Source organism: Cupressus sempervirens, chromosome 5 (assembly GCF_028749045.1).
Source record: "Cupressus sempervirens isolate cs-2001-9-10 chromosome 5, ASM2874904v1, whole genome shotgun sequence".
Taxonomy (NCBI): Eukaryota; Viridiplantae; Streptophyta; class Pinopsida; order Cupressales; family Cupressaceae; genus Cupressus; species Cupressus sempervirens.
This window is the reverse complement of record NC_143122.1, coordinates 845,489,946-845,501,865: the sequence shown is the minus strand read 5'-3', so window position 1 is coordinate 845,501,865 and position 11,920 is coordinate 845,489,946. Positions and strand designations below refer to the sequence as shown.

The window sequence follows — 11,920 nt, the reverse complement described above, 5'->3', positions numbered from 1 at the left end:
GTGTGTTTACAACTACCACTAGAAAGAAATACTTAGTGGTCTTGATTTCAATGCATTACAAACCCTCATGAAGAGCATATGCTAGAAGTGAAACTTGGGCACAATAATAAAAAAAAAAAAAGCACCACTGCGATCTACTCGAAAAATCATGCACTTTCAAAAGAAGAATCGCCTTGATACAAGGTCATATGAGAAAGTTATGATCCTCCGAAGTTTCCAAAATGAGAACTGTGCACAGTCACGGCTGAGAATCTGCAATTTATGAAGAATTCATGCATGAAAATAAAAAAACAACTCCACTAGTGGATAAAGCACAAAAGAATAGCCAAGTTCATAACAAGAATCATCAAAATCGGAGTCCGTATGAGCAAGAACGAGACATTTGAAAACTGCATTTAAATCTACAACTGCCAACGGAGAGGGGTATGACTGTAGCTTTGCATGCTCGATTCTGAAAAATATACAGCTTGCATGCAAAATCTAAAAGATACCCAGATGGTTTTTCGGGGCTGCAAACAAAACCCAGAAAGGGTTTTATTTTTTGATATACAAAAGATGCTGCTGTAGTGTAAATTAGATGCCTTTAACAGTAAAAAATGGCTCCAAAAATCAAAAACCGACCCCAGCAACCAGAATATGACATGCAAATGCTGGATCAGCTTCCTAAGTCCATCAATGACATGCTGGAACCTGCAAAACTGATTGAAAATTCCAAATATGCAAGTTGGTTGTCAGATTTGAGATTGAAACCCTAGAGAAAAACCGTTTTTGTCAAAACTTTTCTGATTCTCAGGATCATCCAAAGATGCAAGAGAAGAGCATACTTTGTTTTTCAAAAAACTACAATAAAATTTATTTGCCCCCCCTTGAATCTCTCAAATAAGGAAACTAAAATGTACTCTTGCACATAGAAAAGCTTTGATACCATGTTAGAATATGATAAGATTAATAACCCAGAAAACTAGTGCAAAGAGTAAATATCTAAACTGTGAATGCAGATGATACAAAATCAAAATAGTAACACAGAGTTAGTCTCCAAGAGAGTAATGCAAATGCTGGAAGCAAAATAACATTAAGAGGATGCAAAAACAATAGATGCAAATACAAGCCAGGTAGCATGCTTATATAGGCTAGGAAGAGGGAGGAGGTGGCAACACCAACCAATGAAGAGCAACCATCTATCGGACTAAAGATAGCAAAGTATCTTCCCAAGATAGCTAATGGATGCTCACATGTAGGAAGGTGACACCTCACAACCATTCACCTAATAAGACATGCTTTATTAACCTAAGCGAGATTATTAAAAGTGTAAGAAAAACCTAGCAAAATAGAAAAAATAAAAAACTACACTAACAATTACTTATCTATTAAAATATTTATTATATAAAAAAAATATTTAGTAGATAACCTACAAATTGACATAATCTACCATACAAATATATTAAAAAAAATAACAATTTTTATTTTTCAGTTGAACTTCCACACATCTTTGATGGACCCATTACACATAAACAATACAATTACTAATTTTATGGTAAATCGAGAGAATCATCCACCTGCTCGCTCCAATCAAGAAAGAACCTTTTGTAGATAAAATGTACAATATCTCAGAGTTGACGATTAAGAATTTTCTCAGGTTTAACCATTTCAAACTTGTGGGGTCTCTATGCGAAACAACAGAGGGCTCGACATTTTTGCGGAGCTACTTGAAGACTTGGGCAACGGGACAACAGACGACTTCCCTGCCATATTGCAGCTTGACGACAAGGAGGAATCGCTGACACCGGATGATGCTGACGTCATATCATGCCGATCAGATTGACTGTACACTGCAACCGGCAAATCGAGAGGAACATACGGCAATTCAGCTTCCCATTTCAACATTTTCATCACATCTCTCATTGTGGGTCTCGATGGTGGGTTTGGATGAGAACACAGCAGTCCCACCAACATCAACCACTTCATTTCCTTCTCATCAAAATTTCCCTTCAATTTCTCATCCCCGGCCTGCAGCAGCTTACCCTGTCCATACAAATCCCAAACCCATTCCACCAATCTGCAATTATGTTCAATAAGTGTGTGGTCATACGATCGCCTTCCGCAGGCAATTTCAAGTGTAACCGCCCCAAAACTGTACACGTCAGCCTTTGGACTGGCCTTCCCCGTTATGACACACTCGGGAGCTAAATACCCCAACGTCCCCGCCACCATGGTCATATGGGAGGCTGTTTGATCATGCTATACCACTCTTGCCAAACCAAAATCACCCAGCTTGGCATTGAAATCGGAATCCAACATTATGTTGCTTGCCTTGACGTCTCTGTGAACAACCCACTGAATCCACACTTCTGTTGGCAGTATTAATTTCTCCCACCATCCACAGCCATAGACAAATAGCCGCATACAGTTGCCCAAGGTCATTTTAGAATCAGTCTTCAACTACCAGTAGTTGCATATATTAATTGATATATATTAATATTATATGTCATGCAATACATGTGTTTGATATTCTAGAGAGTTCTCAGACCTCTATAAATAGAGGCATTATGTAAAGATTTGAGTATCAGATGTTTAGCTGATCATGGTGGATCAGTAGAGCCCATTTTGGGTTTCTCATTGTGGATCATGAGTGGATAGAATGCTGTAGCATTCTAAAGATTTCTAATGACTTGTAATAGATTTTACTTATGTATTAAGTGCTGTAGCACAACTTGATGTCTTTGTGTTTTGCTTATTCATTTGAATGTTTATCATTGCATTCGTGTTTGTCTTTGATCCACTCTATCCACCTCCTTCAAGTGGTATCAGAGCTAATGGAATATGATCCTAGAGATCGTGGAGAGCTCAAGAAGTTTAAAATTGATGAAGAGTGTTGTGGCAACGTAGCCCAACAAGCAATGACATTTGAAGTTATCTTCTGCAAGAATAAAGAGAAGAACAAGTCAAGAGATTGCTATGAGAAACAAAGAAGCTGAGAAAAGAAGAAAGCCAAAGTTGAAGTGTGTTTGAGTTAGTGCTGTGTGACTCTATCATTCATAGATTAGAAGCATGTGGAGCATCTTTGTTCAAGCAGGAGTGCCAAAGAATGCATACACATGACATGGAAGATATTGATCATGAAATTTTTATTATGTTTGTGTTTGAAATATGTGTGTTAGTTGTTAAAGTTAAGTTAGTTATCTTAGGTGTAATAAAAGGTGAGATGGTGTGCTAAAGCTTGTTGTCATAGTGCAAAGGTCTCTGTGTGTGCTGATTTGGAGTTTAAGTGTTGGAATTTGGATGAGAAAATGTTTAAGGCTTTGTCATAACAAATGTGGTCATGTAATAGTAGATTGCTGAATTGATATCCCCCAATCAAGTGATGAAGATTGAATGAGAATTGCTTGTTAATAATCTTTTGTAAGGGGTGCATTATCGGTTGTACCCGACACCCTAGAGTTTGACTGAATGTATTGATGAACCATGTATCTGAAAAGGATTCCTATAGAACTGGTGAGTACAGCGGCTGGGCACCCGTGTATCTCGGTAGATGGATTTTTTTTTATATGGACTCAATAATTAGTTTGATGCAGATACAAAAGAGAAAGGCCTAGAGTGATGATAGTTTCCCCATAGTGATGATTCATGGTCAATAGAACCAATGAATGCTTGGTTTGTAAACCATTGGAGTGCAAAGTTTATTGTGATCTTGAAACCATTTGTGTAATGTTTGAGAAGTTTGTGGTGAGCCTGAAACCACTTCAGAATTGCATTGGTTAGGGATAAGCTGTAAAATCCGAAGTAATTATAGTGAGGGAAAAAAATATAAATGCAGTAGCATTAGTGGAAGAAATTAAGGGAGAATGTTGGCAGTATTAATTTCTCCCACCATCCACAGCCGCAGAGCCGTCCACAACCACAGACAAACAACTGCATACAACCACCCAAGGTCATTTGAGAATCAGTCTTCAACTACCAGTAGTTGCATATATTAATTGATATATATTAATATTATATGTCATGCAATACATGTGTTTGATATTCTAGAGAGTTCTCAGACCTCTATAAATAGAGGCATTATGTAAAGATTTGAGTATCAGATGTTTAGCTGATCATGGTGGATCAGTAGAGCCCATTTTGGGTTTCTCATTGTGGATCATGAGTGGATAGAATGCTGTAGCATTCTAAAGATTTCCAATGACTTGTAATAGATTTTACTTATGTATTAAGTGATGTAGTATAGCTTGATGTCTTTGTGTTTTGTTTATTCATTTGAATGTTTATCATTGCATTCGTGTTTGTCTTTGATCCACTCTATCCACCTCCTTCAAGTGGTATCAGAGCTAATGGAATATGATCCTAGAGATCATGGAGAGCTCAAGAAGTTTAAAATTGATGAAGAGTGTTGTGGCAATGTAGCCCAACAAGCAATGACATTTGAAGTTATCTTCTGCAAGAATAAAGAGAAGAACAAGTCAAGAGATTGCTATGAGAAACAAAGAAGCTGAGAAAAGAAGAAAGCCAAAGTTGAAGTGTGTTTGAGTTAGTGCTGTGTGAGACTATTATTCATAGATTAGAAGCATGTGGAGCATCTTTGTACAAGCAGGAGTGCCAAAGAATGCATACACATGACATGGAAGATATTGATCATGAAAATTTTTATTATGTTTGTGTTTGAAATATGTGTGTTAGTTGTTAAAGTTAGTTATCTTAGGTGTAATAAAAGGTGAGATGGTGTGCTAAAGCTTGTTGTCATAGTGCAAAGGTCTCTGTGTGTGCTGATTTGGAGTTTAAGTGTTGGAATTTGGATGAGAAAATGTTTAAGGCTTTGTCATATCAAATGTGGTCATGTAATAGTAGATTGCCGAATTGATATCCCCCAATCAAGTGATGAAGATTGAATGAGAATTGCTTGTTAATAATCTTTTGTAAGGGGTGCATTATCGGTTGTACCCGACACCCTAGAGTTTGACTGAATGTATTGATGAACCATGTATCTGAAAAGGATTCCTTTAGAACTGGCGAGTACAGCGGCTGGGCACCCATGTATCTCGGTAGATGGATTTCTTTTTATATGGACTCAATAATTAGTTTGATGCAGATACAAAAGAGAAAGGCCCAGAGTGATGATAGCTTCCCCATAGTGATGATTCATGGTCAGTAGAACCAATGAATGCTTGGTTTGTAAACCATTGGAGTGCAAAGTTTATTGTGATCTTGAAACCATTTGTGTAATGTTTGAGAAGTTCGTGGTGAGCTTGTAACCACTTCAGAATTGCATTGGTTAGTGGTAAGCCGTAAAATCCGAAGTAATTATAATGAGGGAAAACAATATAAATGCAGTAGCATTAGTGGAATAAATTAAGGGGGAGTGTTGGTAGTATTAATTTCTCCCACCATCCACAGCCGCAGAGCCGTCCACAGCCACAGAGAAACAGCTGCATACAGCCGCCCAAGGTCATTTCAGAATCAGTCTTCAACTACCAGTAGTTGCATATATTAATTGATATATATTAATATTATATGTCATGCAATGCATGTGTTTGATATTCTAGAGAGTTCTCAAACCTCTATAAATAGAGGCATTATGTAAAGATTTGAGTATCAGATGTTTATCTGATCATGGTGGATCAGTAGAGCCCATTTTGGGTTTCTCATTGTGGATCATGAGTGGATAGAATGCTGTAGCATTCTAAAGATTTCTAATGACTTGTAATAGATTTTACTTATGTATTAAGTGCTGTAGCACAACTTGATGTCTTTGTGTTTTGCTTATTCATTTGAATGTTTATCATTGCATTCGTGTTTGTCTTTGATCCACTCTATCCACCTCCTTCAAGTGGTATCAAAGCTAATGGAATATGATCCTAGAGATCGTGGAGAGCTCAAGAAGTTTAAAATTGATGAAGAGTGTTGTGGCAACGTAGCCCAACAAGCAATGACATTTGAAGTTATCTTCTGCAAGAATAAAGAGAAGAACGAGTCAAGAGATTGCTATGAGAAACAAAGAAGATGTGAAAAGAAGAAAGCCAAAGTTGAAGTTTGTTTGAGTTAGTGTTGTGTGACACTATCATTCATAGATTAGAAGCATGTGGAGCATCTTTGTGCAAGCGGGAGTGCCAAAGAATGCATACACATGACATGGAAGATATTGATCATGAAAATTTTTATTATGTTTGTGTTTGTTGTTAAAGTTAAGTTAGTTATCTTAGGTGTAATAAAAGGTGAGATGGTGTGCTAAAGCTTGTTGTCATAGTGCAAAGGTCTCTGTGTGTGTTGATTTGGAGTTTAAGTGTTGGAATTTGGATGAGATAATGTTTAAGGCTTTGTCATATCAAATGTGGTCATGTAATAGTAGATTGCTGAATTGATATCCTCCAATCAAGTGATGAAGATTGAATGAGAATTGCTTGTTAATAATCTTTTGTAAGGGGTGCATTATCGGTTGTACCCAACACCCTAGAGTTTGACTGAATGTATTGATGAACCATGTATCTGAAAAGGATTTCTATAGAACTGGCGAGTACAGCGGCTAGGCACCCATGTATCTCGGTAGATGGATTTCTTTTTATATGGACTCAATAATTAGTTTGATGCAGATACAAAAGAGAAAGGCCCAGAGTGATGATAATTTCCCCATAGTGATGATTCATGGTCAGTAGAACCAATGAATGCTTGGTTTGTAAACCATTGGAGTGCAAAGTTTATTGTGATCTTGAAACCATTTGTGTAATGTTTGAGAAGTTTGTGGTGAGCTTGAAACCACTTTAGAATTGCATTGGTTAGGGGTAAGCCGTAAAATCCGAAGTAATTATAATGAGGGAAAACAATATAAATGCAGTAGCATTAGTGGAAGAAATTAAGGGAGAGTGTTGGCAGTATTAATTTCTCCCACCATCCACAGCCGCAGAGCCGTCCATAGCCACAGACAAACAGCTGCATACAGCTGCCCAAGGTCATTTCAGAATCAGTCTTCAACTACCAGTAGTTGCATATATTAATTGATATATATTAATATTATATGTCATGCAATACATGTGTTTGATACTCTAGAGAGTTCTCAGACCTCTATAAATAGAGGCATTATGTAAAGATTTGAGTATCAGATGTTTATCTGATCATGGTGGATCAGTAGAGCCCATTTTGGGTTTCTCATTGTGGATCATGAGTGGATAGAATGCTGTAGCATTCTAAAGATTTCTAATGACTTGTAATAGATTTTACTTATGTATTAAGTGCTGTAGCACAGCTTGATGTCTTTGTGTTTTTCTTATTCATTTGAATGTTTATCATTGCATTCATGTTTGTCTTTGATCCACTCTATCCACCTCCTTCATCTTCGTGCAGATAAACAAGAGCACACGCTATGTCATATGCAATACTATATCTTGAGTTCGAAGGCAGAGTGTCCCTCTCCTTCCCAAAAATATGTCTATCCAGGCTCTCGTTCGGCAGGTATTCATAAACAAGAAGCAGCTCACCTTTTTCATGGCACCATCCCAATAGCTGCACCAGGTTACGGTGTCTGAGCATGTTGATTATGGTAATCTCAGCAACGTACTCTTTTCTTCCCTGTTTGGAACCTTGGGAAACTCTCTTTACAGGCACAGCCTCCACTGTTCCGGGGAGGATTCCTCTGTAGACGCTGCCGAAGCCACCTTGACCAAGCTTTTCATCGTGGCAGAAGTTTCTTGTCGCAACACAGAGCTCCGCATAGGAGAAACTTCGGGGACCCCGAGAAATCCATTTCTCCAGCTCCACATCGATTTCATCTCTTGCCTCGCCACCGGTCTTTCCATCTCTCAAATTCCATTGCCATCTGAGGAATATGAAACCACATATGACCATCACGATGCAGAACAGCGATATCACACAAGCGTTAACAGGATTGCTCTTTTTCTTGTCCTCTTCAATGGAAATGTTCTCTTCGCGGTTGTAAGCTTTTCCCGGAGGAGCCGCGGGTGAGGTTTCCCACGAATATTCACAAGCAAAATCCCAAGCTTTCACAATGTGTGTCTCTGTTGATTGTCCAGTGGAAGCCGAGAGGCCAACCTTGATGTTTTCTGGAAGAAATTCACGCAGGTCAATATCATAGGAAAACAGAGGTCTTTTGGGCTTGGAAACATTAGTGTTGGTGTCATTATACAAGAGAAATACATGCAGCCTCTTTTGTCCGCCGTCGTAATCCACCCACGCATCCCATGGATGTCCATTCTTGAGATCTTGGGTAGAAGAGCGAGACTTTGCATTCAACTGGCTGAGAGAAACATTGAACTTTGAGAAACTGCTGTTGACGTTGATTCCAACATGATCGTCATCAGGATCCCATTCATTCTTATAAGTGTCAAATTCCACAGCAACCATCTGATAGTATGATCCATTAATAGTCGTCTCGTTGAACAAGCCTAGACCTCCGCCAAAAGCTCTCTCTGGTGGCTCCAACTGGAAAGGGGACAAGAAGAATGCGAGTCCATCTCCATAGTTGTAAAAATAATTATTGCTCTGGCTGATGATGAATTGGAAATGGGCAAAGAAGTTTGACAGAGCTCCAGAGGTGTTGTCCCATAGAGGAACAGATTTATTATAAACTGCCCAACCAAAGCTATTGCCTAAGTCTATTGATGCTTCATTTCTGGTGAGCTGAAGCTTGTCTCCCTGAACATAGGCATCATTTACAAGTTTTACATCTGTGAGAGGAGGAAACTGAAACCTAAGGCCGCTTCCTGCATGTGACAAACCGGAGAAAGAATAAACACAGCATAAGAAGAAGAGGGTGGGTAGAGGATGGTAGACTTTTGCCATTTGATTTCAGATAATTTACTTGTTCTGATTGTGTAAGAGATTTTGCATCACATTCTTCAATGATATACAATCAGAATCAAAGAACGTAGAAGACAGATAATTTTCTGGCAGCCCTAAGGATTTGTTTGTATATCTGTTTAGCATGGACTTTGATGCGATAACGATTTGATCGAGACCGCATTGTGCGCCTATGAAGAGTAAGAGTTTTAAGAAATGTTTGCAGTACTTGCAATATATGATTATATATCGAATCAGTTGTCTGATTCGTTTAGTACATGCGAACAAACACAAATATTTTGCGATTCCAGCAGTTGTTTCTAGGCGTCGTCGATATTTCATGGATGGCGGGATTGCTAGTTTGCTGACAGCTATTACTGTTCTCATTATACCGGCCTAGTCGATCTGGTAGAATAGTTCCTCTCCGGTTCATTGTGTTATTTTGGATACCATTTTGTCGTAACTTTTAATTTTACTCCTTGAAATGTATGACATAGCTTTTGTTTTTTAAATAATATTTTTCTGTATGACATAGCTTTTGTTTTTTAAATAATATTTTTCTGCAAGTTGTACGATGATTGCCGTTGAGGGCTTTCCGTGTGTCGTAATTACTTCACTATTTCGTTTTCAACGTCCATAATTTTCAGTTGTGAAGTCCGTCCTCAGTATATTAATATTTTGTCACCTGCTCAAAAATTATTTTCGTTGTTTTCATAAAAAGGCCTGCAACTCCAACACATTGGGGAATACATCAATATCACAATTTTTAATGACATATTCCTCTCACCAAATCACTACTAGTTTCTCGCAAAGACAAAATTAGGTTGTGTTAAAGGTGGGATACTATTACATTTATTCAATTCTTTTCTTAATTTAATTGATCAATCAGATCATAGCATTTAAAAAGTTAAATGGAATTTCAAATGTTTATATTTTTTTTTCTATTTTTCATGATTTTATAAATCACATTTTTAATAATTTTATTTTTCTATACTAATTTTTGTAGGGATAAAATTCAATTTTGTGGACAAAATACAAATTATTTTACAACATATGAAAAGATATATGTATGAAACTAATGACAACTTTATGTCATGCATTTATAAATTTCTTTTTTTATCTTTTTACAATTGTTACATTTTAATTAGATTTAAAACACACCATTTTATTAATGAAAACATTATGCCATTCATTAATAAGAACTTTATCTTTTTATAATTGGCTTAATTAGATTTTTTAAAAAGATTTTCATGACTTGCATTTTGACAATATTAGAATTAAATATAATTAAGCCAATTAATATCATTTATATATAGATTATTTTAACTTGATAAAAAATATTGTTAGACGGACAACCTAAGCCTTGATACATCATAAAATACATGGATACATTCAAATAATCAACTTTTAGTCCCAAGTAACATTTATCTACCTTCCTTCTAAGTCGTCCCTCATATTTCCTTTCTTCTGCCTCCAATTAGGCTTTGTATATAATCTAAGCATTACATCTTGCACTTATGTTAAGGATAAAGCTATGAAAAGTAACAAAACATGAATATAGAAAGGACATAGGAATGAAATGTAAGTTAATAAAAGTATTTCTTAAATAAAAATCAAATATGCATTTAAATCATTAGAAAATACATCTAATGGAATGAATAATTCACTTGTGAACTAAGAATATATATCATAAGTAGCACCATTATCAGTTTGTTACACTGAAGGGTGTTTTATCAACTTAGTTAAATAAAATGGGGGCAAAGAGGAGGCTCCCTATCATTCTGAATGTCCAACAAATCCAACCTTAATAATTCTAGATCCTCAAAATTCACCTTAAACTATTTTTTGCATGCTCCAACCCCATCTTTCACAATGAATCTATTTATCTAATCATATTGACTTTGAATGCAAGATGTAGATAGTGGTAAAAGACAAAGAAAGACTCCTGAATCTTCCCCAGAATAATAAGATGAAAACTTTGGTTGAAAATCTAGAAAATCAAAACCATCCCTAGTTTAGATGGAGTCCCTATATTAAAATTTTAACTTCTTATGTATGAATTTCTTCTCTACCTAATTCATATGTTCTTTGATTTCCCTCCTAATATATATGATTGATTTTGATCTCATAAAAGGGTTGACATAGTGGTTAAGGGCTATAGATAAAATTAATTCTAGTCTCATATCAAAGAGGGATCCTTTCCTTATAACATTTATTAATATTGAAGAATCTCCTTCAATCTCTACAATCTTGCAACCAAGAGTTTTACACATTTCTAGTCCTTCAACTAAAGATGTTAATTCTACCAAATGGTTAGTTTCTATTCCTATATATATGCGTGCGCGCGCACACACACACACACACATGTATATACATACATACATACATATATATAATATATACATACATATATTTATGTATATACATACATATATATGTATATGTATATGTATATATATTTATACATATGTATATGTATATATGTATGTATATGTATATATACATATATGTATGTATATATATACATACATGTATATATACATATACATATACATAGATGTATGCATATGTATACATACATGTATGTATACATATACATATGTATATGTGTATATATATATATATATATATATATATATATATATATATGTATGTATGTATGTATATATGTATGTATGTATGTATATGTATATATGTATGTATATATATACATACATATATATACATATACATACATACATACATACATACATACATACATACATGTATTCTATCTCTATGCCTCCTGAGTTAAGGATACAACAAATAGTGCTTGCTCTGCCTAAATTCCCTCTTGAAGCTTCATCAAAATTGACTTTAAAACATCTCTCCTTGGGTGGTTTCCATTGTAACATCTTTAATTTTCTTTTTGAAATTTCTATCTTATTCCTATAAAGGGGGTTAATTTTAGTCCTATCAAGTTGCTTCTCATTTTTCTCAAGTTAATGAGACATTATAGCCTCCTTTTATTTATTCAAAACTTGACTATTGGTAAGTTCAATGACAAATATCTAAATTTTCATTAGAAGTTATTCTACATTCATCTTATTATCCTAAAAAATTATTCAATTATGTTCCTTCCATAATTTCTATCATACTATGG

General features: G+C 35.7%; 1 pseudogene; it reads right to left on the bottom strand.

Annotated features, from left to right (window-relative positions):
- Positions 1-1,647: 1,647 nt before the first annotated feature.
- Positions 1,648-8,781, bottom strand: LOC149558567 (L-type lectin-domain containing receptor kinase IX.1 pseudogene; annotated as a pseudogene).
- Positions 8,782-11,920: the final 3,139 nt, after the last annotated feature.